This window comes from Lissotriton vulgaris, chromosome 5 (assembly GCF_964263255.1).
Source record: "Lissotriton vulgaris chromosome 5, aLisVul1.2, whole genome shotgun sequence".
Classification (NCBI taxonomy): Eukaryota; Metazoa; Chordata; class Amphibia; order Caudata; family Salamandridae; genus Lissotriton; species Lissotriton vulgaris.
The window spans coordinates 1,375,928,694-1,375,953,147 of record NC_141693.1 but is presented as its reverse complement, the minus strand read 5'-3'; the positions used below and the strand labels follow the sequence as shown (position 1 = coordinate 1,375,953,147).

General features: G+C 50.0%; 1 protein-coding gene and 1 pseudogene across 2 annotated transcripts in view; both read left to right on the top strand.

The window, feature by feature from the left end:
* Positions 1-24,454, top strand: part of LRIG2 (leucine rich repeats and immunoglobulin like domains 2) — a 384,256-nt gene that overhangs the window by 289,956 nt on the left and 69,846 nt on the right. The gene's annotated exons all lie outside the window — the stretch shown is intronic.
* LOC147712623 (ralA-binding protein 1-A pseudogene) lies at positions 21,150-24,224 on the top strand (annotated as a pseudogene). The gene has a single exon (XR_015296010.1). The product of XR_015296010.1 is annotated as a ralA-binding protein 1-A pseudogene (transcript).

Below are 24,454 nucleotides of genomic sequence, written 5' to 3'. Positions count from 1 at the left end.
GAAGGAGCGCCAAAGGAGGACCCGTCTGTGCCCGTCTGTGTCCCGGACGGGCCCAGGGCCAGAGCTCCTGCATGCCTTCCACGGACTCCACAACGTGCTCCCCTAAGGTATTCTTCTGAACAGTTAGTTGCCCTGAATACTGCTATGGGATGTGTCAGATAGCCTGTCGCGCATTTGCTCCTCATGTGAGTTCTGCTTTGTGACCTCGCCGTGTCCTTTGGATCAGGCGAAGATTAACCCGACGGCTATTAAAGCGGGGCTCATTAATGCCAGGTCTGTGGTGAAACACCCTGCTGACGTGTTTGAGATTTTAGATGAGAATCAGCTTGATCCCTTCTTTATCACAGAAACATGGCTTACGGATTCCTGCGCTCCGGTGGTGGAGCTTGCAATACCCCGTGGTTTTAGGATCACCAGGGCTGACCGCTCGATAGGTAGAGGGGGCGGCCTTGCTGTGATTTATAGGGACCAGTGGGCTTTTGCGATCGAACCTCAAGACCCCTTGGGGGAGGCGGAGCTGATCCATTTTTCTGTGGTGCTTACCCCTCACTTCACCTTGGGAGGTACCCTCCTATACCGCCCTCCGGGCCATGTAGGTAGTTTTGTTGGTGGGCTGGAGGAGGTAATTGTTCCGCGCGCCCTGAAATTCACAAGGTATCTCCTTTTGGGTGATTTTAATATACACGTGGACTTGTGCGACTCTATCAAGGCCATTCGCTTAGGTGAAGCTCTATCTATGGCTCACCTTACGCAATGGGTTGATGCCCCAACTCATGAGGCTGGTCATCTTCTAGATCTGGTGTGTTCTAATTTTGAGATCACCATGACACCCCCGGAAAGGGTTACCTGGTCAGACCACGCTCTGATTCAGTTTGCTTGGTCCCTGAATAGAGATGAGGGCAGGGGGAATCCCCCCCTCAGGCTCATTCTCAGCGGATCAATTTGGCTACTTTCTCAGATTTCCTTGCCCGAAACCGTCCAGCTCTGCCGTTGGAGATCGATTCCGTGGTCAGTGTCTTCAACTCTTGGGTGCAACAAGGGTCGGCTATGCCTACTAACAGGGGTCGGATCAGGAGGATTCGGTCCACCCCCTCTAAACCCTGGTTCACCCACTCCTTGCGGGAACTTAAATCTGGCTGTAAAAAACTGGAGAGGGTATGGCGACAAGCCTACCTACCTGAGACTAAGATCAGGTTGCGTACAGCACAGAAGCAATACTATGCGGCGATTAGGGCCACCAAGAGCAGTTACTTCGCTGGGAGGATTGAGAAAGCGGATAACAATAGCAAATAAATCTTTGCCATAGTTCAGAGCTTTCTATCTCCATGTGCTGCGCTTCCCGTGTTACCATCTTCTGATCTCTGGTGTGAAGAACTCTCAGTGTTTTTTTTTTTTTACGATAAAATTGCTAAAATCCAAGCTGACTTACAGAGGGTCTGTGGCAATCTTCAGTCTCTACCGGTCCCTCCATCTCCAAAGATGTCTCAAACCAGTGCCCAATTTATGAACTTCAATCCAGCCACGCAATCGGATGTGCTGGCAGTCCTTGAATCTCTGAAATCGGGATCGCCCTCTGACCCCTGCCCGGCGGGAGTTCTAGGGGGGGTGGCGAACATTGTTTGCCAGAAGGCAACTCAGATTGTGAACCTCTCCCTCTCCTCTGCCACTGTCCCTTCTTGCTGGAAGCAAGCCAAACTTTTTCCACTTTTGAAGAAGGCAGGGCTGGATCCATCGGCCACCTCTAGCTATCGTCCCATCTCGCTGCTTCCTGCGCTCGCGCAAGTTTGCGAGAAGATTGTATTCAGACAACTGGATAATTTCATCGAATCCTCTGAGGCCCTTCACCCAGCTCAATCTGGGTTTAGGGCGGCTTTTAGCACAGAAACGGCGCTGGTGGAGGTGTCTGAGGCCATCCGGGAGTGTCTTGATGGGGGCGGCAGAGCGGTCCTGATTTTGTTGGACCTCTCTGCCGCCTTCGACACGGTGCCCCATGCTCTGCTCTTGGCCAGGTTGGCGGAGGTGGGCATCTCTGAACGTGTCCTCTCCTGACTTACTTCTTTCCTGGCCAATAGGACGCAACAAGTGTGGATGTAGTCTTATGCCTCGCGGCCTAAGAATCTTACTACAGGTGTGCCCCAGGGGTCCACATTGAGCCCCGTGCTGTTCAACATATACATGACCCCCTTAATTCATCTGGCAGAGCAGCTGGGGGCCAAAATAATGGCCTACGCCGATGACTCAGTTGTTGTTCACCTGGCCGAAGGACAATCTGGATGCCTCGGTGGTGCGCTCGTGTCTTGCCTCTGTCTTCCGCTGGCTTGCCCTGGCACAGCTTAAGTGTAATGAGGAAAAGTCAAAGGTTCTTCTTTATGGTACCTTTCCGGACAATTTCAGAGACTTCATTTGGCCAGTCGATCTGACCTGCCCTAAATCAATAGGAGGCCTGGCGAAAAATCTAGGGGTCTGGTTCGGGCAGGATCTTAAGTTTGAAGACCATCTAAACAAGCACTGGCATTGCCAATAGGTCTCGCAGTAGGAAAGTTGGAGCTATTGCTTTTGTAAATGACAAAGCCCTTTATGTTTTTAAAATGAAAAAAAATAAAAGGCATTGTTATTTGCAATTGTAATGGCTCCAACTTTCCTACTGCGAGACCTATTGGCAACGGGAGTGGTGTTGCGTGTGTGATTGGCGTTGCGTGTGTGATTGGCGTTGCGTGTGGCGTTGCGTGTGTGAGTAGCGTTGCGTGTGTGAGTAGCGTTGTGTGTGTGAGGCGTTGCGTGTGTGAGTGGCGTTGCGTGTGTGAGCGGCGTTGCGTGTGTGAGTGGCGTTGCGTGTGTGAATGGCGATGCGTGGATGAGTGGCGTTGCGTGGATGAGTGGCGTTGCGTGTGAGTGGGGTTGCGTGGGTGAGTTGTGTTGCGTGTGTGAGTGGTGTTGCTTGGGTGATAGTGGGCTTGCGTGGGTGTGAGTGGCGTTGCGTGTCTGAAAGACTATTACTGGGTCACTTGCTTCGCCACTCGTCATGATCCCCGCATGTCCGCTTCCCACACTTGCTTAATTTTTATTAATATTGCTGCAAAGGCCCAGGGATAGCACACTGCTACCGGAGTGCTTGCTTCTGTTGCTTTGCATAACATCATGCATACTTGTTTTTAAATTTACTATTCTAGTGAAAGCTGATTGCGGTCTACTTTTAGGGTCTTGTGGCGTGTCACTGTAAAGAAAAGTTGCATTTTACTAGCTGATACCTCATGTGATTGCATCTTCACTTGTAAATCCAGTGTATTTCACCAGCGCATTCATACCCTGGATAAAGTGGGATTTGATTTTGTGCATATTACGGCTGAATCAGGAGCGTGGTGCATCGGCCGGGCCTAATTAGAGGAGACTGCCTGCAAAGTGCCGATAGCTCTCTGCGGCAGACAACATGAGGCCCGGGTGAGGCCTGCAATACGGCTGAATCAGGAGCGTGGTGCATCGGCCGGGCCTGATTAGAGGAGACTGCCTGCAACAGCCACAAGCTGGTGAGAGCGGCTGCTGTATCCTCGGTGTGGTGTGGCTTGGGAGGCGGCGGCTGGGGTCCCACACAAACCTGGGAGTGCCGACCCGGCTCTTGGCCTTCACTCTGAGTGCCTGGCTGAGAGGGCGCCCCCTGGTGCGGCACCCCGGAAACTCCACCGGTTTGCTGGCGACTGGGGATGAGATGACTGGCTCGCCCTGGTGATCTGGATCTGCTGCCGCCCTGCATTGGGGGGAACATGCGGAGTGCCGATAGCTCTCTGCGGCAGACAACATGAGGCCCGGGTGAGGCCTGCAATACGGCTGAATCAGGAGCGTGGTGCATCGGCCGGGCCTGATTAGAGGAGACTGCCTGCAAGAGCCACAAGCTGGTGAGAGCGGCTGCTGAATCCTCCGTGTGGTGTGGGAGGAGTGCTGTTGCAGGGAGAGAGAGAGGGGAGGTGCTGGTGTGGGAGGGGGGAGGTGCTGGTGTGGGAGGAGTGCTGGTAGGCCAAGGCTGTGTTTGCGGGGAGAGAGAGGGGAGGTGCTGGTGTGGGAGGGGGGAGGTGCTGGTGTGGGAGGAGTGCTGCTACGGCAAGGCTGTGTTTGCGGGGAGAGAGAGGGGAGGTGTTGGTGTGGGAAGGGGGAGTTGCTGGTGTGGGAGGAGTGCTGCTAGGGGAGGAGAAGCCTGATGCCGGATGGGGGCGGGAGAGCCTGGGAATGCGAGAGGCTGGGCTTGCATGCGATGCGCGTGCATGTACACGGGAACTGCATGAAAACCACGGGGCTGAAAGCCCTTTGGTTTCACGATGTCAATCTGGATGCCTCGGTGGTGCGCTCGTGTCTTGCCTCTGTCTTCCGCTGGCTTGCCCTGGCACAGCTTAAGTGTAATGAGGAAAAGTCAAAGGTTCTTCTTTATGGTACCTTTCCGGACAATTTCAGAGACTTCATTTGGCCAGTCGATCTGACCTGCCCTAAATCAATAGGAGGCCTGGCGAAAAATCTAGGGGTCTGGTTCGGGCAGGATCTTAAGTTTGAAGACCATCTAAACAAGCACTGGCATTGCCAATAGGTCTCGCAGTAGGAAAGTTGGAGCTATTGCTTTTGTAAATGACAAAGCCCTTTATGTTTTTAAAATGAAAAAAAAATAAAAGGCATTGTTATTTGCAATTGTAATGGCTCCAACTTTCCTACTGCGAGACCTATTGGCAACGGGAGTGGTGTTGCGTGTGTGATTGGCGTTGCGTGTGTGATTGGCGTTGCGTGTGGCGTTGCGTGTGTGAGTAGCGTTGCGTGTGTGAGTAGCGTTGTGTGTGTGAGGCGTTGCGTGTGTGAGTGGCGTTGCGTGTGTGAGCGGCGTTGCGTGTGTGAGTGGCGTTGCGTGTGTGAATGGCGATGCGTGGATGAGTGGCGTTGCGTGGATGAGTGGCGTTGCGTGTGAGTGGGGTTGCGTGGGTGAGTTGTGTTGCGTGTGTGAGTGGTGTTGCTTGGGTGATAGTGGGCTTGCGTGGGTGTGAGTGGCGTTGCGTGTCTGAAAGACTATTACTGGGTCACTTGCTTCGCCACTCGTCATGATCCCCGCATGTCCGCTTCCCACACTTGCTTAATTTTTATTAATATTGCTGCAAAGGCCCAGGGATAGCACACTGCTACCGGAGTGCTTGCTTCTGTTGCTTTGCATAACATCATGCATACTTGTTTTTAAATTTACTATTCTAGTGAAAGCTGATTGCGGTCTACTTTTAGGGTCTTGTGGCGTGTCACTGTAAAGAAAAGTTGCATTTTACTAGCTGATACCTCATGTGATTGCATCTTCACTTGTAAATCCAGTGTATTTCACCAGCGCATTCATACCCTGGATAAAGTGGGATTTGATTTTGTGCATATTACGGCTGAATCAGGAGCGTGGTGCATCGGCCGGGCCTAATTAGAGGAGACTGCCTGCAAAGTGCCGATAGCTCTCTGCGGCAGACAACATGAGGCCCGGGTGAGGCCTGCAATACGGCTGAATCAGGAGCGTGGTGCATCGGCCGGGCCTGATTAGAGGAGACTGCCTGCAACAGCCACAAGCTGGTGAGAGCGGCTGCTGTATCCTCGGTGTGGTGTGGCTTGGGAGGCGGCGGCTGGGGTCCCACACAAACCTGGGAGTGCCGACCCGGCTCTTGGCCTTCACTCTGAGTGCCTGGCTGAGAGGGCGCCCCCTGGTGCGGCACCCCGGAAACTCCACCGGTTTGCTGGCGACTGGGGATGAGATGACTGGCTCGCCCTGGTGATCTGGATCTGCTGCCGCCCTGCATTGGGGGGAACATGCGGAGTGCCGATAGCTCTCTGCGGCAGACAACATGAGGCCCGGGTGAGGCCTGCAATACGGCTGAATCAGGAGCGTGGTGCATCGGCCGGGCCTGATTAGAGGAGACTGCCTGCAATGTGCCAATAGCTCTCTGCGGCAGACATGAGGCCCGGGTGAGGCCTGCAATACGGCTGAATCAGGAGCGTGGTGCATCGGCCGGGCCTGATTAGAGGAGACTGCCTGCAAGAGCCACAAGCTGGTGAGAGCGGCTGCTGAATCCTCCGTGTGGTGTGGGAGGAGTGCTGTTGCAGGGAGAGAGAGGGGAGGTGCTGGTGTGGGAGGGGGGAGGTGCTGGTGTGGGAGGAGTGCTGGTAGGCCAAGGCTGTGTTTGCGGGGAGAGAGAGGGGAGGTGCTGGTGTGGGAGGGGGGAGGTGCTGGTGTGGGAGGAGTGCTGCTACGGCAAGGCTGTGTTTGCGGGGAGAGAGAGGGGAGGTGTTGGTGTGGGAAGGGGGAGTTGCTGGTGTGGGAGGAGTGCTGCTAGGGGAGGAGAAGCCTGATGCCGGATGGGGGCGGGAGAGCCTGGGAATGCGAGAGGCTGGGCTTGCATGCGATGCGCGTGCATGTACACGGGAACTGCATGAAAACCACGGGGCTGAAAGCCCTTTGGTTTCACGATGTTTTCGCCACTTGAATTCTCGCTCCGCTCGATGCGCTTGCGCACATCGATAGGTCGCGAGACCTAAAAAACTGACTGGTATCTGCTTTGCCACTCTTAAAGCGTTAAAAAGGTTTTTCCCACTCCTCCCGAGAGAGGCTAAAGAAACGGTTTTGCGTGCCCTCATTCTGTCTAGGCTCGATTATGCCAACGCACTGTTCAGTGGCCTACCTGCCTATCTTAGCCAGCGGCTCCAGGTCATCCAAAATGCTGCTGTGCGGCTTTTATTCCAACTTCCCAGGAGAGCCAGTGTGCGATCCCACCTTCGCAGTCTTCACTGGCTCCCAGTCGCCCATCGAATCCTGTTTAAATCTTTGGTTCTCGAGTTTCGGGCCACCCACCAATTAGGTCTGTTGTATCTGCAAAAAAGGTTTGTCATGTATGTTCCCCGTCGCGCTCTTCGCTCTGCAAACTTGTACCAAATGACCATGCCCAAATTTAAGTATTCAAGACTGGGCGGTCAATCCATTTCTGTTCAGACTGACAGGGCCTGGAACGCGCTCCCGCAGCATCTAAGAGCGTCTCCGACAATCTCTATGTTCAAGAAGGGGCTCAAAACACATTTGTTTAACATTACCATATAATCATTTTTTCCTATGCGCATTTTTTCTGGATAACCTCACTCTTCGCGCAAGGATACTTTGTAGTAGCAGAGCGCGATATAAAAACATTTATAACATAACATAACATGTCAAAAATAATTCACCAACTGCACAGCCTAGGCTTCACGTTAAACTACCAGAAATCTCACCTTCAGCCATCCCATGTACAGCAATACCAGGGAGCAACCATAAATACTCTGACGGCAAAGGCATACCCAAACGCTGCAAGGATACACAGTATGCAACTGCTGATCCATAAGTTCAAGCCCCAACACTCGCTCCCTGCCCGAGTGTTTATGCAACTCATAGGCATGATGGCTTCCTGCATCTTCATAGTCCCTCATGCCAGACTACACATGCGTCCGTTACAGGAGTGCTTAGCACGGCAGTGGAACCAGGCTCAAGGACAATTAAAAGACCTAGTGTTGGTAACCAGTCGTGCATACAACTCTCTGCATTGGTGGAATCCACAAAACCTTTGCAAGGGACGACTGTTCCAGTAGCCTGTACAACAAATAGTGTTGACAACGGACGCATCCCTGATAGGATGGGGAGCCCATGTCCTTTAATACACAGTGCAAGGCCTATGGACAGCACAACAGACGAAAATGCACATCAACTTGCTAGAAATTATGGCAATTTTTCTGTCAATTAAAGCGTTCAAAGTACATTTATGCACCAAAGCTGTGTTGGTCCGTCCGGACCACATGACATCAATGTACTACATACAGAAACATGGAGGAACACACTCTCCACAGCTATCGCATGCATAAGCATGTGGAAGTGGGCCATTCAAAGAAACATTTTTCTCATGGCGGAACACCTCCCAGGCAAGGACAACCAAATAGCGGATCTGCTCAGCAGACACAGCCAACAGCTGCACGAGTGGGAGATTCACCCCTCAGTGCTCCAACCCTACTTCCAACAGTGGTGACAACCAGAGATAGACCTGTTCGCCACAAAGGAAAACGCAAAATGCCAGTACTTTTCCGCCAGGTTCCCACATCCGCAGTCGCAGGGGAATGTGATATGGATGAACTGGTCAGGCAGATTTGTGTACGCTTTTTCCCCAGCACCGTTAATACCGCTAGTGGCACGCACACTACGCCAGCATTCACTGACCCTGATCCTGGTTGCTCCAACATGGGCGAGGCAACCATGGTGCACAACGTTCCTAGAACTTTCCGTGGTGCCTCATCAAAGGCTGCGGCTAACACCCACTCTACTCGCTCAGAGACATGGAGACATACAGCACCCAGATCCGCAACAACTGAACCTTGCAATCAGGCTCCTGGAGTCTTAGAGTTTGGGTACCTAAACTTACCTCCTGACTGTATGAACATTATCAAAGAGGCAAGAAAACCTACAACCAGAGCTTGTTACGCTGCGAAGTGGAAGCGTTTTGTCATTTACTGCAATAACAATGACATAAACCCACTAGATGCTTCAACGCAAAATATAATTTGCTATCTTTTGCACCTACACCGTTGCAATTTAGCCTATTCATCTATAAGAATACACTTGGCTGCCATCGCAGCTTATCTTCAGAACAGACAGCATCTTTCGCGATTCAGAGTACCTGCAATTAAGGCATTCATGGAGGGACTCAAAAGAGTAATTCCCCCAAAATACCCACCTTCACCTGTCTGGAACCTAAACGTTGTTTTAACCTGACTAATGGGACCACCATTTGAGCCATTGCATTCATGTGAATTACAATTTTTAACATGGAAAGTGGCTTTTCTAGTGGCAATTACTTCACTTAGAAGTTTAACGAGCTACAAGCCCTAACTATTCAAGAGACATTCATACAAATACATGCAAATAGGGTAGTTCTTAGAACAAACCCTAAATTCATGCCCAAGGTGGTATCCCAATTTCATATCAATCAAACAATAGAACTGCCAGTGTTCTTCCAAATCCACAGTCAGTACCTGAAAGGGCTCTACACACACTAGAAGTCAAAAGAGCACTTCTATACTACATTGATAGAACTAAGGATTTTCGAAAAACGAAACAGTTGTTAGCTGCCTTCTCACCACAACACAAAGGCAACCCATTTCAAAATCTGGGTTAGCCAGATGGATAGTTAAGTGCATACAAATATGTTACATTAAAGCAAAACGCATCTTAACAGTTCTCCCAAGAGCACATTCTACACGCAAACTAGGGGCATCCATGGCTTTCCTAGGAAACATTCCTCTAGAGGAAATATGTAGAGCAGCCACATGGACCACAATACATACTTTCACAAAACACTATTGTGTAGATGTACATTCAAAACAGCAAGCAGCTGTAGGACAGGCTGTTCTAAAAACTCTTTTCAGACTGCTGCAGCTGGCACAGGTAGCCACCGATAAGGGAGAGACTGCTATATATTCTATGCACAGATATGAATTCAGCAGCCCACATGCCTCGAACGGAATATGCTACTTACCAGTATGCATCTATTCTTGGCATGTAGGGCTGCTGACATTCATATCGCCCACCCTCCTCCCCGGTGCCTGTCGCAGCTGTAGCATTAATTGGTACTTTCTTACTTTCTTGCATGGCTATCTCTTACTGTACCACACTCCATCACTGCCACAATGGCGAAAAACAATCTGGGGATGGAGAGGATGCCCATGCGCACTGTAGTCCAGGGGAGGAGCCACCTAGTTCAATTTCAAGTTCAAGAATTTGTATAGCGCACTACTCACCCAGAGGGTCTCAAGGCGCTTGAGGGAGGGTGGGTGCATTACTTATCGAAAAGCCAGGTTTTTAGCTGTTTTCTGAAGGAGATGTGGTTCTGTGTTAGGCGGAGATGAGTGGGGAGAGAGTTCCAGGTTTTGGCCGCTAAGTGGGAGAAGGATCTTCCTCCCATGGTGGATCTATGGATACGCGGAATTGCGGCGAGGGCTTGATTGGATGATCGTAGTTGGCGGGTGGGTGTGTAGAAGGACAGTCGTGTGTTGAGGCATTCGGGTCCTAGGTTGTAGAGGGCCTTGTGTGCGTGGGTGAGGAGACGGAACGTTATCTCGTGATACTTCGAAGACTCTTCCAGGACTACAATGTGCAATCATCCGAACCCAACACTCGGCGGCGATCTATGCACACATATGAGTGTCAGCAGCCCTACATGCCAAGAACAGATGCATACTGGTAAGTAGCATATTCCTTAGTGTTAGATTCCTTACCACCCCATCCATCCTCCCCGTTCTACCAACCGATATCTAGGGTTAAGGTCATCTCTTTCAGGGCCCTAGTTTCATGGCACCAGTGTCGGTTTCTGTCATGGCTCTGCGTTTCTGGCTCGGAAAGCTATGTACAAGCACTGAGATCAGCGCGCAAGGGCAGCGGCGAAGTACCCCGACAACGTTATCCCAGCGAACACCACGACGACGGACGCGGAGCCGCAGACAACGCCTACCGACGCACAGGGGTACTGCGAAGCAAAACTTTCCGGATCCAGTCTGACGCCTGGGGACATTCTAAGGTAAGGAATCTAACACTAACTACTGTTCCTTACGGATATATCATTACCGAAGGTAAGTAACTTGTGCATATTGACCAAACATTCACCCCCAGTCACAGATCTGGGTTTAATCCATCGTTATTTTGCTCACCACGCCACCCCAGTTCAGACATGGCCATATGCAAATCAGTATTGGCCCTGTGCCTCATGGGAACAGTCCAACCCGAACGGCCAAGCTATGTCTTCCCTGAACCGGACTCAAGCATCCTAGGACCGGTTTCTGGCTATCAGCCGTCATCAGCCATGATAGCATGACTCCAGTGGCGTAGTGAGCACGGGACCCACGTCTGGGCATACCCTTCCCACATAGAGCGAACAGCAAAACACACAAGATGATGGGCGGAATGTGGCACATTGGCCAAACATTCACCCCCAGTCACAGATCTGGGTTTAATCCATCGTTAATTTGCTCACCACGCCACCCCAGTTCAGACATGGCCATATGAAAATCAGTATTGGCCCTGTGCCTCATGGGAACAGTCCAGCCTGAACTGCCAAGCCAAGTCTTTCCTGGACCGAACTCCAGCATCTTAGGACCGGTTTCTGGCTGTCAGCCGTCATCAACCAGGATAGCTTGACTCCAGTGGTGCAGTGAGCACGGGACCCACGTCTGGGCATACCCTTCTCACATAGGGCGAACAGCAAAACACACAGGATGATGGACGGAATGTTGCACATTGGCAAAACATTCAAGCAGACAAGTGATGATTGGTATCACAGACAGAAGACGTGCCTGGCTACGCATTTCAGGGTTCAAACCAGAAGTTTAAAACAGTATCTTAAATGCACCATTTAATGGGGAACAACTCTTTGGAAGTGCAGTAGATGACAAACAATCAATTAAAAGAAAAGATAATGAGACCGCATAATCAGTGGAGGCATTATAATTCAGAGGTAATATGCAAACCATCCCTTCAAGAAGACCTTCATGAAGAGCGACTTCCCATCCAGCAGCCGCTCATCAATCATATCAACAAACAAATCTGTGAGGAAATCAATCACACCAATCACAAAACAAAGTTGGCAGTACCAGCAGAGAAGACGGTCCATTCGTGGACATCCATGCAGAAGAAGTCAACCACCAAAGGGAGGATCACCCCCTGCAAGCATTCGACTTACCACCAAAAAGCTCACTACACACCCCAATAAGATCCAGGGTTTTGTTAACATGGGAAAAGAAGAGAACGAGAGGCAGTTTTACAACACCAAGAATTCCTTCATCCAACACCAGTAGGAGTCAGGATAAAACATTTCCTTCAGGAGTGGCGGAAGGTCACTTCAGACGAATAGATTTTAAACATAATAGGATATGGATATTCCATAGGATTAGACAAGACCACTCCAGACATGCGACCATGGAGATAGATGCTTATTATGGAAGGAACAACACGTCTACTCAAGTAAGTAGGAGATGATGGTAAAGTACGCAAAGAAAGCAATAAACAAAAAAAATGACTACATATATTTCCTAATTACAAAGGTAGATGGGAACCTAACGTCCTATCTTGGACCTAAGGTTTTAGAACAAATTTGTCTGAAAAAGTTTAAGATGACATCCCTACAATAGGTAATACCACAACTTCAAGTAGATTACATGCCAAAAATAGACAAAAGTATGTCAAGAAACAATGGTTCTTGTTTCAAAAATAATGTATAATAATGATATTTATACTGCGCAATGGCATAAAAAATGGATCATATGCATGTCAGGCAAAGAGGAAAGCGAATACAATATGATTGAGTATTTGCAATTTTTTATCAATTCTTCATAAAGTTTTCTCATATATACAACAAATAGTGCTTAGTGTCCCCAGTGTGCATCGGAACCAAAAACAAAGGGCAAATTTGTGACAACAGTGATATTTACAACTTGGTTTCGTTTATACTAGAAGCGACCATTCATAAATAACAATGTATCTAGACACTGTGTACAATAGACAGTGCTGATGTTGTGATTCGTTTCTCTTTTAATTCGACGGCGTTTCGACCCCTCTGTGGGTACTGGTCTCTTCAGGACCCAATAGTGTAGGGACCTCTGAACGAGTATGGATTAATATGCGCAGCCAGTTGCAAGTATTGATGGGCACCGGTAAGTGAAAAGAATGAATAGAATACTCTCATTGGACCCAGCCGGGTGCTAAGTGTGAGGACGGGAGGCAGGAGGGGCTGGCAATAGATGGTGAGGCAAGGTGGATGCCAATGCCTGTGCGACAGAGCTTCTCCTGGAGCGCTGGTCGAGCTGTGCTTCTAGTGATTTAGGGGTGGGAAGAAACGTGTTTCCCTTGATTGACAATCTGCTTCGATGCTTTTCCAGGTCAGTGGCGTCCCAACGTCCGTCCCCTACCTCGGAAGCCATGAGCCACCGATTGCAACTGCGATATCGCCCTTCACCATGGCCCCAAGGGCGTCACTCGCCGGCTGGTAGATCCTGCAGCTTGTCTCCGAGGCCCTGTCCTCGGTCGGCGGAGGGCGCGGGTTCCCATCGGGACGTGCACCCTCGCCTTTTGCCACCCTACCCGCTGTTTACTGGCGTCGGGGCGACTAGGGCCCAAATGACATCCTATGCTGCTGCTATGCAGGCTTCTTTGCCCCCTCCTCCACCTCCTGTGACTCCTGCAAGTCCCTTGCCTCGCTTGGGGCCTTCCGCGGAGTCGCCAGCGGCTTCAGTCCCGGCACCGACTGGTTCGGCTTCAGGTTATAGAAGGGTGGTGGCGTCAAGGTGCGGTCCTGTGGGGCTCCCCTCCTCGACCCACTGCGCCCCTGCCTCGCCACAAATACCTACGGGGCTCCCTGTAGCGTCACAGGAGATCGCCGGGACTCAGAGCTTGTCCAAGAGTCCCCCTCGGTCCTCTGTGCGAGCAGCTGCCTCGCCGGAAGCTGAGCTGGCGCCCGAAGGCTTTCCTCCCCGGCCCTGACGGTGCTGCGGGTGGAGGCCGGGGGTGCTTTCTCGAGTTCCTCTCAGTCCTCTACGCGAGTGGCTGCCTCGTGTGAGGCCGAGCCGGCGCCTTTTTGGTGCTGCTTTTTAGCCGGACCGGCTCCAACCTTGCCCCATTCTCCCAGGGAGCACATGGTGGTGGCGACTCGGAGCCGCCACTGTCCACTCCGGCGCTCATCGACGTCGAGCCGGCACCTATGGCGGCGTCAAGTCCTTGACTCGTCTCCGGAGGTTCCTTCTTCTCCGGAGGGTTGTCTCCTGGTTTCTTCTTCTCCGGAGACGGGACACCGCATTGTTGCTTTTTCACCGGCATCTTTCAGGGAGGGCTCCTCGCAGTCCACGCAGCCTCAACCCTCTCTTCCGCAGCTCGGGGTTGGTGGCTCCAGCAGCTTCTCCACCTTCCCGGTTGGCCTTCAAGTTCCCCACTCCTTCCTTTCGAAGCTTCGCTCCACAACTCTTTTCAGTGGGGCTTGGGGTTGTTTTGCCACGGGTGATCCGGTGCCTCAGCTTCTCCTTCATCGCCAGAGTCCTGCTCCGCATGACCCAGTCTGCCTTACCCTCCACCCTTCTACTCTGGGCCCTCTTCTGTCCTTGTATGTGGTGTTGGTTCCTCCATCACGAGAGGCCTGGTGGTTGGATTCATGGGGGCGTAACATCTTTGCTTGCTCCACTGCTGCTTTGCGAGCACTCAACACACTTTGTGTGTTGGCAAGGGCTACCTCCATTCTGTGGAGTCCCTTCTGTCCCTTCTGTCTAGTCCCTTCTGTCCCTTCTGTCTCCCGTCTCCAACAAAGATGCCAGTGCTGATCTACGGCACCACGTGTTGGCTGGTCGGGAGTTGGCCCCGTTTATTCTCCGTGTGGCCTTGGATGTTGCGGATGCTCTCAGCCGTGCTATGGCCAGTTCTGTGGCTCTCCGTTGCCATGCTTGGTTGCGAGATGGTGTTTTTCCTGAGAATATTACGGAGCGTCTGGTCGACCTGCCCTTTGATGGGGTTCTTTTGTTTAACACTCATGCGGACTCCGCCATCCAGCATCTCGTTGCGGGTCTTCGCCCTCCCCCCCCCCCCTCCGTAAGCTGGCTTGTTGCTCCTCCGGGACTTGATGGTAGGCGTTATCCCACCTTCTTCCTGGAATCTGGTGTTTTGAGTGACCGTTGGTTTGTTCTGTGTGGTTTGACGTGCCTTCGGGGTCCCTAGGTTGGCCCCCCTCTTCTGTTGGCTGCTGGTTCAGCCCCTTTGGCAAATTGTGTATTTTTTGGCTGAATAATAAGCCATCTGTGGTTCTAATCACAGGTCTTTGTCTTGTTCTCTGATGCTGGATTTTTCCCTAAGAGTGGTTCCCATATTTTCTTTGTGAAGTGTCTTACTCATTGTGGGGTACTGGTACCTATTGTATAGCTCTGACCTATGCTGGGTGGGTGTGGACTCCCCTTGAGGGCTCCTCGCCTTTCCTGGCGTTCCTGTATGCCGCTGGTGCGGTTTCTCTGAATTTTGTCTCGGCGTAGTTTCCGCTGCTCCAGGTTCTGTCCCTTTCTGTATCGACTGCATCGCTGGTCCGGCCTTGGCATGCCAGCTGTGACGTTGTGCTGTGGTGTTTTCGCCCTTTTTGTCTAGCATTTTGGTCTGGTCCTCTGTCTGGTGTCCAGGGGGATTGTATTTCCTGGTCTTTCCTGTGTTCTGGTGGACAGCCTTGTCCGTCCTACGTAATTCTCCTCCTCTCTTCTGGCTGACTTCTTTTTTTGGGTCGGGTTGGTCTGGAACAGCCTCCCTATTGGGTTTGTTCTGGATTTCCCTTGGCCCTTGCCTTTGTCTTGCGGTAGGCTTGATTTGGGTGCTCAGCTTCTTGGTTCTGGCCTGCTGCCGGCGGTGCACGCCTGCTCTTCTGGTCCACAGATAGGAGTCCTGGTGTTGGCCATTGTGCCCTTGCCCTTGTTTTGCTGGAGCCCTGTGAGACTACGTCTTTCTCTCTCGCCTGCCTTTCTTGACTGTGGCGCCGTTCCCCCCTTGCCCGCTGAGTCGAGGCAGAGGCCGGTTCAGCTGTTACGTTCACTTGTGTGTTCTCCTGTGGAGGACCTTGCCCCATTCTACCTCTTCTCCTTAGAATTTGGGGTGACTCTTTTCTTCCTCGGTACTCCTCTGCTGTTGTCTGTCCCTCTGGGGCTTTCTGGTGGAGGTCCCTGGTTCCTTGGATGGACTAGTGGCATCCTGACCTCCCCTCGCCTCATCCTTGCTTCCTTCTGCTTGATGAGGCTGGCCCGCCTTCTTATCCCCATTGCACATCCCCTACAGGGGTTCTCTATTTTTTCCTACTGGGATTCTGTATTTTTCCCTACTGGAAGGCTCTCTCTCAGGCCCTCCTCCCTTCTGGGTATGGTTAGGGTATCTATTCTACGTTAAGGAATCTGCGGCTAGTAGACGATTCTAGACGCATATTCCTTCACGACTTGCCCTTCCTCCCCGTTCTGCGAGTAGCTTCGGCTTAGTCTTCTGCACTCGCCTGCCTCCAGGTGCTTTTGTCTTCTGCGAGTGCCCTCTTTCCCTTCCTCCCTTGTAGGATGATTGTTCTGTTTGTTTGATTCACTCCTTCCCCTCTGGTGATTGGTCGGGTGGTCCATGGGTACTTCAGCGTCCCTGCACCATGGTCTTCCAGTGTGGGCCTACTCATGCCCTTGTACATTGCTTGACCTTTTCACTCCTCTGCAGTCCTATGAGTTGGCGTCTCTTGGTTGTGCCGCATTCCTTGGTTCTTTACAGAGAATGTGCCTCTCTTGTTGGGGTGGGCGCAGGGTAGTTACCGTTACTCATCTGTTCCAGACGTGTTGCTCTTCGCTGTTGTGGGTTGTGATTGCAGACTTTCTTCGTCTGCTATGATGTTCCTCACATGTTTTTCTATCTCCAGGAAGGAGGTCGCCGTAGCTTGCAAGGTTGCTCCTCAGAGCAGTGCTCTGTTCTTTCCCTGCTATGGCTTTCAATACCTTAGTGCCTAGCACTGTTCCAAATGCTGCTGTTCCTCTCCCTTTGTTCTCTTTTCAATTTTTACTGCTTTTTTGCACACTGTTCTCATACTTTCTACAGTTTTGTTTGTAATGGCTCCATGTTGTGGCGTTGAAAAGTTGTCCGAAGAAAACACGTCAGTGCGCCGGGGTGGGGAATATATGACCTCGCTGACGTCACGCCTGCAGACGACATCAAGGTGGTCACGTGGTACCGCACCCCCAATGCCCCCTCTCCCCCCCGGCGCGCAGAGATGCTGTGGCAAAGAAAATGTTCGACGCATGTGGGCTGCTGAATTCATATCTGTGCATAGATTGCCGCCTAGTGTTGGGTCCGGATGATTGCACCTTGTTGTCCTGGAAGAGTCTTCAAAGTATCACGAGATAGGGGACTCCTCCCCTGGACTACAGTGCGCATGGGCATCTTCTCCATCCTCAGATTGTTTTTTTCCGCCATTGGGTTCGGATGTTATTCCTATACTCCAACTTCGGAATCGAAACAAAACTTTTCTAAAGGCCAAAAGGTCTTCGACTTCGACGGTATTGTTTTCGCTCGGTACTCATTGACTCGATCGAACTTTCCATCTCGAACCGGTCGTCGACGCGGGCCATTGGGCCTTTTCGACGCCACGTCGGCCTGCTGCCGATGGAAAGGAGCCCGTTTAAAAGGTGCCCATAATGCCACTCCAAGTTCCCGCATACTGACACACTCAGTATGCAACGAGTGCCTATCACCAGACCATAAGGAAGAAACCTGCCCAGCCTGTGCCCAATTCCGTTAGAAGAAAACCGCTGGCCAAGAGATGCAGCGACAGGAACCGGAACCAGACAACATCTTCGATGATGACCAAGAACTTCCAGAAGCTGAAGATTCGGACCTAGAGATCGTCACCGTCGAGGACTAATCGGACTCAGACGACGAGATCCCACCGGGGCAAATCGTGAGTACACTGCCACCGACACTGATTACCCTGTTACCGAAGGCTCCGGTAAAGGCATCGCCAAAAGGCATTAGCCAAGATCCGAAGAAACATTCGCCAGCTCTGCACCGAAACCTAAGCCTTCAGAGACCCCAGGGCCAAGTAACGTGATCCCAAATAAGGTTCCAGAACCCAAAAAGGTCGTAGACCCGAAGGGCGTCGAACCCAAAAAGGCCGTACAGTCTAGAAGCGTCGACCCAAAGAAGGCAGTCGACCCAAAGAGCGCCGAACCAAAGAAGGCTGTCGAGCCAAAAGGCGACAAACCTAAAAAGACAGTCGAGCCAAAGAAGGCCGCCGAATGGTGCTGACCCGAAGAAGGCTGCCGAGCCAAAAAAGCCCGCTTTGCCGAAGGTCGCCGAACCAAAGGAGGTCGCCCACAAAAAGAGTGCCGTATCGAAGCTTGTGATCCAGCCGGAGAAGGCTATCGAACCAAAGACAATTGCTCCATAATGACTGGTCGATCCCAAAAAAGCCATCGACTCGACAACGGACAGTCAACTGAAAAAAACAGTCGAGCACAAAAAGCGCGTCGAACCGAAAAACCCGGTCGATCCGAAATCACTTGTCGACCCGACCAAATGGAAAAACCAATAAGCCACCAAAAGTCGTCAACACAAAAGGGGGTATCGACCCAGAGGCAATAGTCGATCCAAAACAGACAAAGCCAAAGAAATCGAAGACACAGCTACGGAGAGTGGAAGAAGAACTCTTTCATCCAGATCCATCAAACGACCAGGCTAAAATATATATTAATCCTGAGACTGGTAAAGTCACAATCCTACACAGGAAGAAGAGACCACTGGACACTGACTCTCATTCCCCCATTCCTCTAAAGAAGAACTTTGGGACTTCTCCCTCTAGACCCTTCATTCCTTTCTATCCCACTATGCCTACTACGCCTTTAGCTGCTTACTCTCCTTCTCACTATGGGACAATCAGGGCGGCACAGGGGAAGATACTCACCATGATTATGACTATCCAGAGGATCCTAACCCCCAAAATGAACCATGGGGGGAACCAACTGACCCATATGACACGCATCCCATCCCTGACGTCACCTCATACCCAACAAAGCCGTCACCTACTGACAACACCGTGGTCTTCAACCAACTAATAGACAGGGCAGCGCAGTACCACAACGTTGACATGCACAATGACCCTATAGAAGAAGACTTCTCATTTGACACTTTCCCTTCGGAAAAAAACGTCAGAACACTTCCTATGCTAAAGGGGGTATTAATACACACGGCTGATATATTTAAAGATACAGCCAGGGCACAAGTACTCAATCCCAGGATTGAAAAGAAATATAGAGCAGCCCCTACAGACCCTACCTATATCAGAGGTCAGTTACCATTAGACTCACTGGTAGTGGCTAATGCATGCAAAAGGGCCAACTCCGACAACAGGGGAGGCTCCTCCTCCTGATAAAGAGTCCAAAATACTAGAGGCCTCGGGTAAAAGAGTAGCTTCACGAGCCTCCAATTCATGGAGAATTGCGAATACACAAGCTCTTCTAGCTCGTTACGACAGAGCACACTATGACCAGCTTGAAAGCTTAATGCAACATCTGCCTGAGCCTTTTAAAGCCCAAGCTAATGACCTCATACAGGAGGGAAAATTTATTACAAACGCCTCCATCAAATGTGCGCTTGACGCAGCCGACACTAGAGCCAGGTCTATTAACACTAGCGTTTTACTACGGCGACATGCATGGCTGCGTATTTCGGGCTTTAAGAACGAGGTGCAGTCCAACATTCTTAACCAACCAGTCAATCAAGACTTCCTTTTTGGCCCTGCAGTTGACAACATTCTAGACAAAATGAAGAAATACACAGAAACTGCAAAATTAATGGGTGCATTGCAGGTTCAGCAACACAGAGGTTCCTTTCGACGCTCCTCATACAGAGCAGCTACACGAGGCAATACTTCACAGACCTCATCTACATACAGAGGCAACACCCAAGGTTTCTTTAACAAGACCTCCAACAGAGGAGGTTATAGGGGCAACAATAACAAGGGGAGAGGACGTGGAGGCAATAACACCAGAGCCTCCACTGCCACAAAACAGTGACTTCATCACGCTACCTCCAGACCACCTAACACCGGTCGGAGGCAGGCTCCAACAATTCCTACCTGCCTGGAATGCAATTACCACAGACCGGTGGGTGAGACAAATTATCCAGTATGGTTATTGCATAGAACTCACTTCTACTCCACCCAACGTACCACCCAGACACCGTCCTATGTCCAAAGAACACATCACCCTGCTACAACAAGAGGTAAAATGCATGCTGGAAAAGGGGGCTATAGAGCCAGTCCCTTTCCAACACCAAGGGACAGGAGTATACTCACTATACTTCCTTATTCCCAAGAAGGACGGTTCCCTCAGACCAATGTTGCACCTCAGACTCCTAAATCAATACATACTGTCGGAGCACTTCCATATGCTCACACCACAGCACGTGCTCCTGTTACTCCAGCAAGGAGACTTCCTAGCAACATTGGACCTCAAGGATGCGTATTTTCACATACCCATCCATCCAGCTCACAGAAAATATCTCAGGATAACAATAGAAGGTCAACACTACCAATTCAAGGTTCTCCCCTTCGGGATGACCACGGCTCCAAGAGTGTTTACAAAATGCTTAGCAACAGTAGCTGCACATCTCTGGAGGCAACACATCCATGTGTTCCCGTACCTAGATGATTGGCTGATACAAGCAAAATCGTACAAACAGTGTGCAACAGACACATCTCAAACACTTCAGCTACTACACAGCCTAGGGTTTTCCATAAACTACCCAAAATCGCATCTACAACCATCCCACATACAACAATATCTGGGAGCGACTATAGATGCCTCAGTGGCAAAGGCATACCCAAACTCAGCGAGGATAGCCACCATGCAGATGCTCATTTGCGAATTTATTCCACAACACTCTCTTCCAGCTAGAGTCTTCATGCAGTTCATGGGCATGATGGCCTCCTGCATATTCCTTGTCCCCCATGCCAGACTTCACATGCGTCCATTGCAAGAATGCCTAGCACGGCAGTGGAACCAAGCTCAAGGACCACTAAAAGACCTAAGGCCCGATGTAGGTGTCCATTTACCGGCCGGTAACGGAAGAATTCGGCCGTTACCGACCGGTAAATGGGTTTTCAGATGTAGGGGGCCTATATTTTACCGATTCGGTAATTCCACATGTAGGTGGCACCCCTAAGAGTGCCACAGGCCCTTAAGAATCTGTATTTTACCACCCAATCCTATTGGGTGGTAAAATACCGAATTCAGGTGTGCATGCACATCTGCGCAATGTGACACAGAGACATGCCCTTAGGGCATGTCTGTGTGCCACATGGCACACATGCCTGTATTTGGGGTGTTGAAGGTGTCAGTGACACCCCCTGCACCCTTGCTGAAATCGGTATTTACTGAATCGGTAAATACCGATTCGGTAATGCACATTGATTCCTATGGGCTTCAATGCCCATTGGAATCAATGGGCATTACCTAATCGGTATTTACCGAATCGGTAAATACCGATTCGGTAATGCACATTGATTCCTATGGGCTTCAATGCCCATTGGAATCAATGGGCATTACCGGCGACTGAGCTCAAGAGGGAAGTTTTGGAGGTGGTAGAGAGAAGGAGCCCGTGGTGCCTGGGTATAATGAATAGGTAGCAGAGGCACAGTATAATCTGTTGTGCATCAGACATAATGACGGAGTGCTTCCTGCCTCCCACCAGTAGCCCTAGCGAGCATCGAAGGGCGGAGCACAGTGGGGGGCTTGCTCGCACCCCAAGCTCTGAAGAAATCAGCCCTACCAAGTTACCTGGATTGTACCGCGCTGGAGAGCCTTTGCCACCTCATGAAATTCTGCACGAGCCCTCCGATATTGTGTCTGATGATGAGAAAGAGCATGGAAAAAAGAAAGGGAAGTTTAAGAAAAAGGAAAAAAGAACGGAAGGTTATGCCGCTTTTCAAGAAGACAGCTCAGGTGATGAAGCCAAGAGTCCATCTAAGATGAAAAGATCCAAAGGCATCCATGTTTTTAAAAAGCCCAGTTTTTTGAAAAAAAAAGAAAAGGAATTTAAAGTTAAAGAGAAACCCAAAGAAGAGAATCATAAGGAAGAGAAACACAAAGAAGAAAAACACAAAGAGAAGAAATCAAAGGACTTGACTGCAGCTGATGTTGTAAAACAGTGGAAGGAGAAGAAGAAAAAGAAGAAGCCAACACCTGAGCCCGAGGTACTTCCAGTGGAGGTCCCAAGTGTAAGGCCAGTGTTTGGAATCCCTCTTATTGAAGCAGCTGAAAGGACCATGATATACGATGGAATTCGCCTACCTGCTGTGTTTTGTGAATGTATAGATTATGTGGAGAAACATGGAATGAAATGTGAAGGCATTTACAGAGTTTCAGGTATAAAATCTAAGGAGGATGAGTTGAAAGCAAGCTATGATCTAGATGAGTCCCCAAACCTCGATGACTATGAACCCAACACGGTGCCGAGTTTGCTGAAGCAGTACTTGCGGGAGCTGCCAGAGAACGTGCTAACCAAAGAGCTGATGCCGCGCTTCGAGGAGGCTTGTGGGAAAAGCACAGACAGCGAGAGGGTTCAGGAGTGCCAACGCCTACTGAAGGACTTACCTGAGTGCAATTACTATCCTGTGTCCTGGCTCATTGTGCACATGGACCACGTAATCACAAAAGAACTGGAAACCAAAATGAACATCCAGAATATTTCTATTGTGCTGAGTCCCACAGTGCAGATTAGTAACCGTGTCTTGTATGTGTTTTTTACACACGTGCAAGACCTATTTGGAGGCATAAAGCTTAAGCAAGTGATAAAACCCCTCCGTTGGTCTAATATGGCAACCATGCCAGCACTGCCTGAAACACAAGAAAACATCAAGGAGGAAATTAGGCGACAGGAGTTTCTTTTGAACTGTTTACATCGTGACCTTCAGGCGGGCATAAAGGACTTATCGAAAGAAGAAAGGCTCTGGGAAGTGCATAGAATTTTAACTGCACTGAAAAGAAAGTTACGGGAAGCTAAAAGACAGGAATGTGAGTCAAAGATTGCTCAGGAGATTGCCAGCCTTTCAAAGGAGGATGTCTCCAAAGAAGAAATGAATGAAAATGAAGAGGAAGTTATTAATATTCTTCTCGCTCAGGAGAATGAGATTTTAACGGAACAGGAAGAACTGGTGAATATGGAGCAATTTCTCAGAAGACAGATTGCCACAGAAAAGGAGGAAATTGATCGTCTTCGAGCAGAAATTGCAGAAATTCAAAGTCTCCAGCAACATGGCTGTAGTGAAACAGAAGAGTATTCTTCCGAGAGTGAGAGTGAAAGTGAAGATGAGGAGGAACTGCAGATCATTTTGAAGGATTTACAAAGACAGAATGAAGATTTAGAGATCAAGAACAACCACCTGAACCAAGCAGTGCACGAGGAGCGCGAGGCGATCATTGAGCTGCGAGTCCAGCTCCGACTGTTACAGAGGCAGCGCGCGAAGTCCGAGCAGCTGCAGGAAGACGAAGAGCCCGCCAAGCGCGGCGTCCTGGCCCTGCAGCAAAGAGACTCTGTCCCCGACACGAGGGCCGCGAAGGAGCAGCCAAAGGGTGCCAAAGAACCAGTCAGGCCCTCGCCAAACAAAGACCGGAAGGAAACGCCAATCTGAAGGGGCAGCTGGCCTGGGAGAACCGTGCAACATACTGTAGTGCCCCCGAATAAAACCGCAGAATCATTGCTTTTTGTACATTCTGTAAAAATGTTGATCAGCTCGCCCTTACGCTGTGGCATGACAGTTAGGCTTCCAGTTCAGACTAGCTTGGACTTCGGGCGAGGGAAAGATCTGAACAGCTCCATGATGGGACATTTGCATTTACATGCAGACTGTTTATTCTAGAAAAGGGACTGCGCCGTAAACCTTTAGGACAATTTAATTTTGACACTAAACCCATTCATCTGGATTACCGCAGGAGTAGCATCTCTTTCCCTGCTCACAGGACTGACAACTTGCCTGTTTGAGTTTCCCTACCCCTCCTATGTCTTTCGACCTTAGTCATTTTCTCGTGCCTTTTACACCTTCCAGATGGAGATGGGGTTATTTTTTAGCTGAAAAGTTATATTGCAGCACATTCCTAACCAGCCTGTTTGCCGTGCTTTTTCCTCCTATAGCTTGCTTGACACTAAATGTCCTGGATAAATAGAAAGCAATTTTAAAGCTTGTCTACACCACATTTAGGCGTGGACCAGCCACACTCCTTTCAGTGTTCGCCTGTTTGCTTCAAGCGAGGTGTGACTTTTTGCAAGTTGCTGATCTTCAAAATCCTTCTGTTACATGTTTGTTTCTAATAACCTATGTTTCTACCATAGGGTTTTTTTGTCTCAAAAAAGAGAAAATCAAAGGATTATTCTTGCTCTAACATAACTTTGTGAAGCAGTTTTTTTGGGTGGGATGCAAGCTAACTAAACGGTTTGAAGTTGGTAACTTTTGCAATTAATATTGGTTAGGCTATCGTATGGGCCATGCTTGATCCCATCAGTATATTTCCAAAATGATGTATTTAAAATGATGACTGTCATATAAAATGCACACTTAATTTGACTTATTTGTCCTTTAGCCTCAAGGTCTTAGCATTGTTGTCTGACTTTGTTCTCTATACAAATAATAAACCTTGGGAATGAAAAAAAAAGGAATCAATGGGCATTACCTAATCGGTACTTACAGAATCGGTAAATACCGATTCTGTATTACCTACATCCCCCCCCTCTATTTTACCACTTCTTAAATACCGATTCGGTATCATTCGGTATTTAAGAAGTGGTAAAATTTACTTACCTACATCGGGCCCCTAGTGTTGGTAGACAGTCGCACTCACAACTCTCTACAGTGGTGGAACCCACAAAACC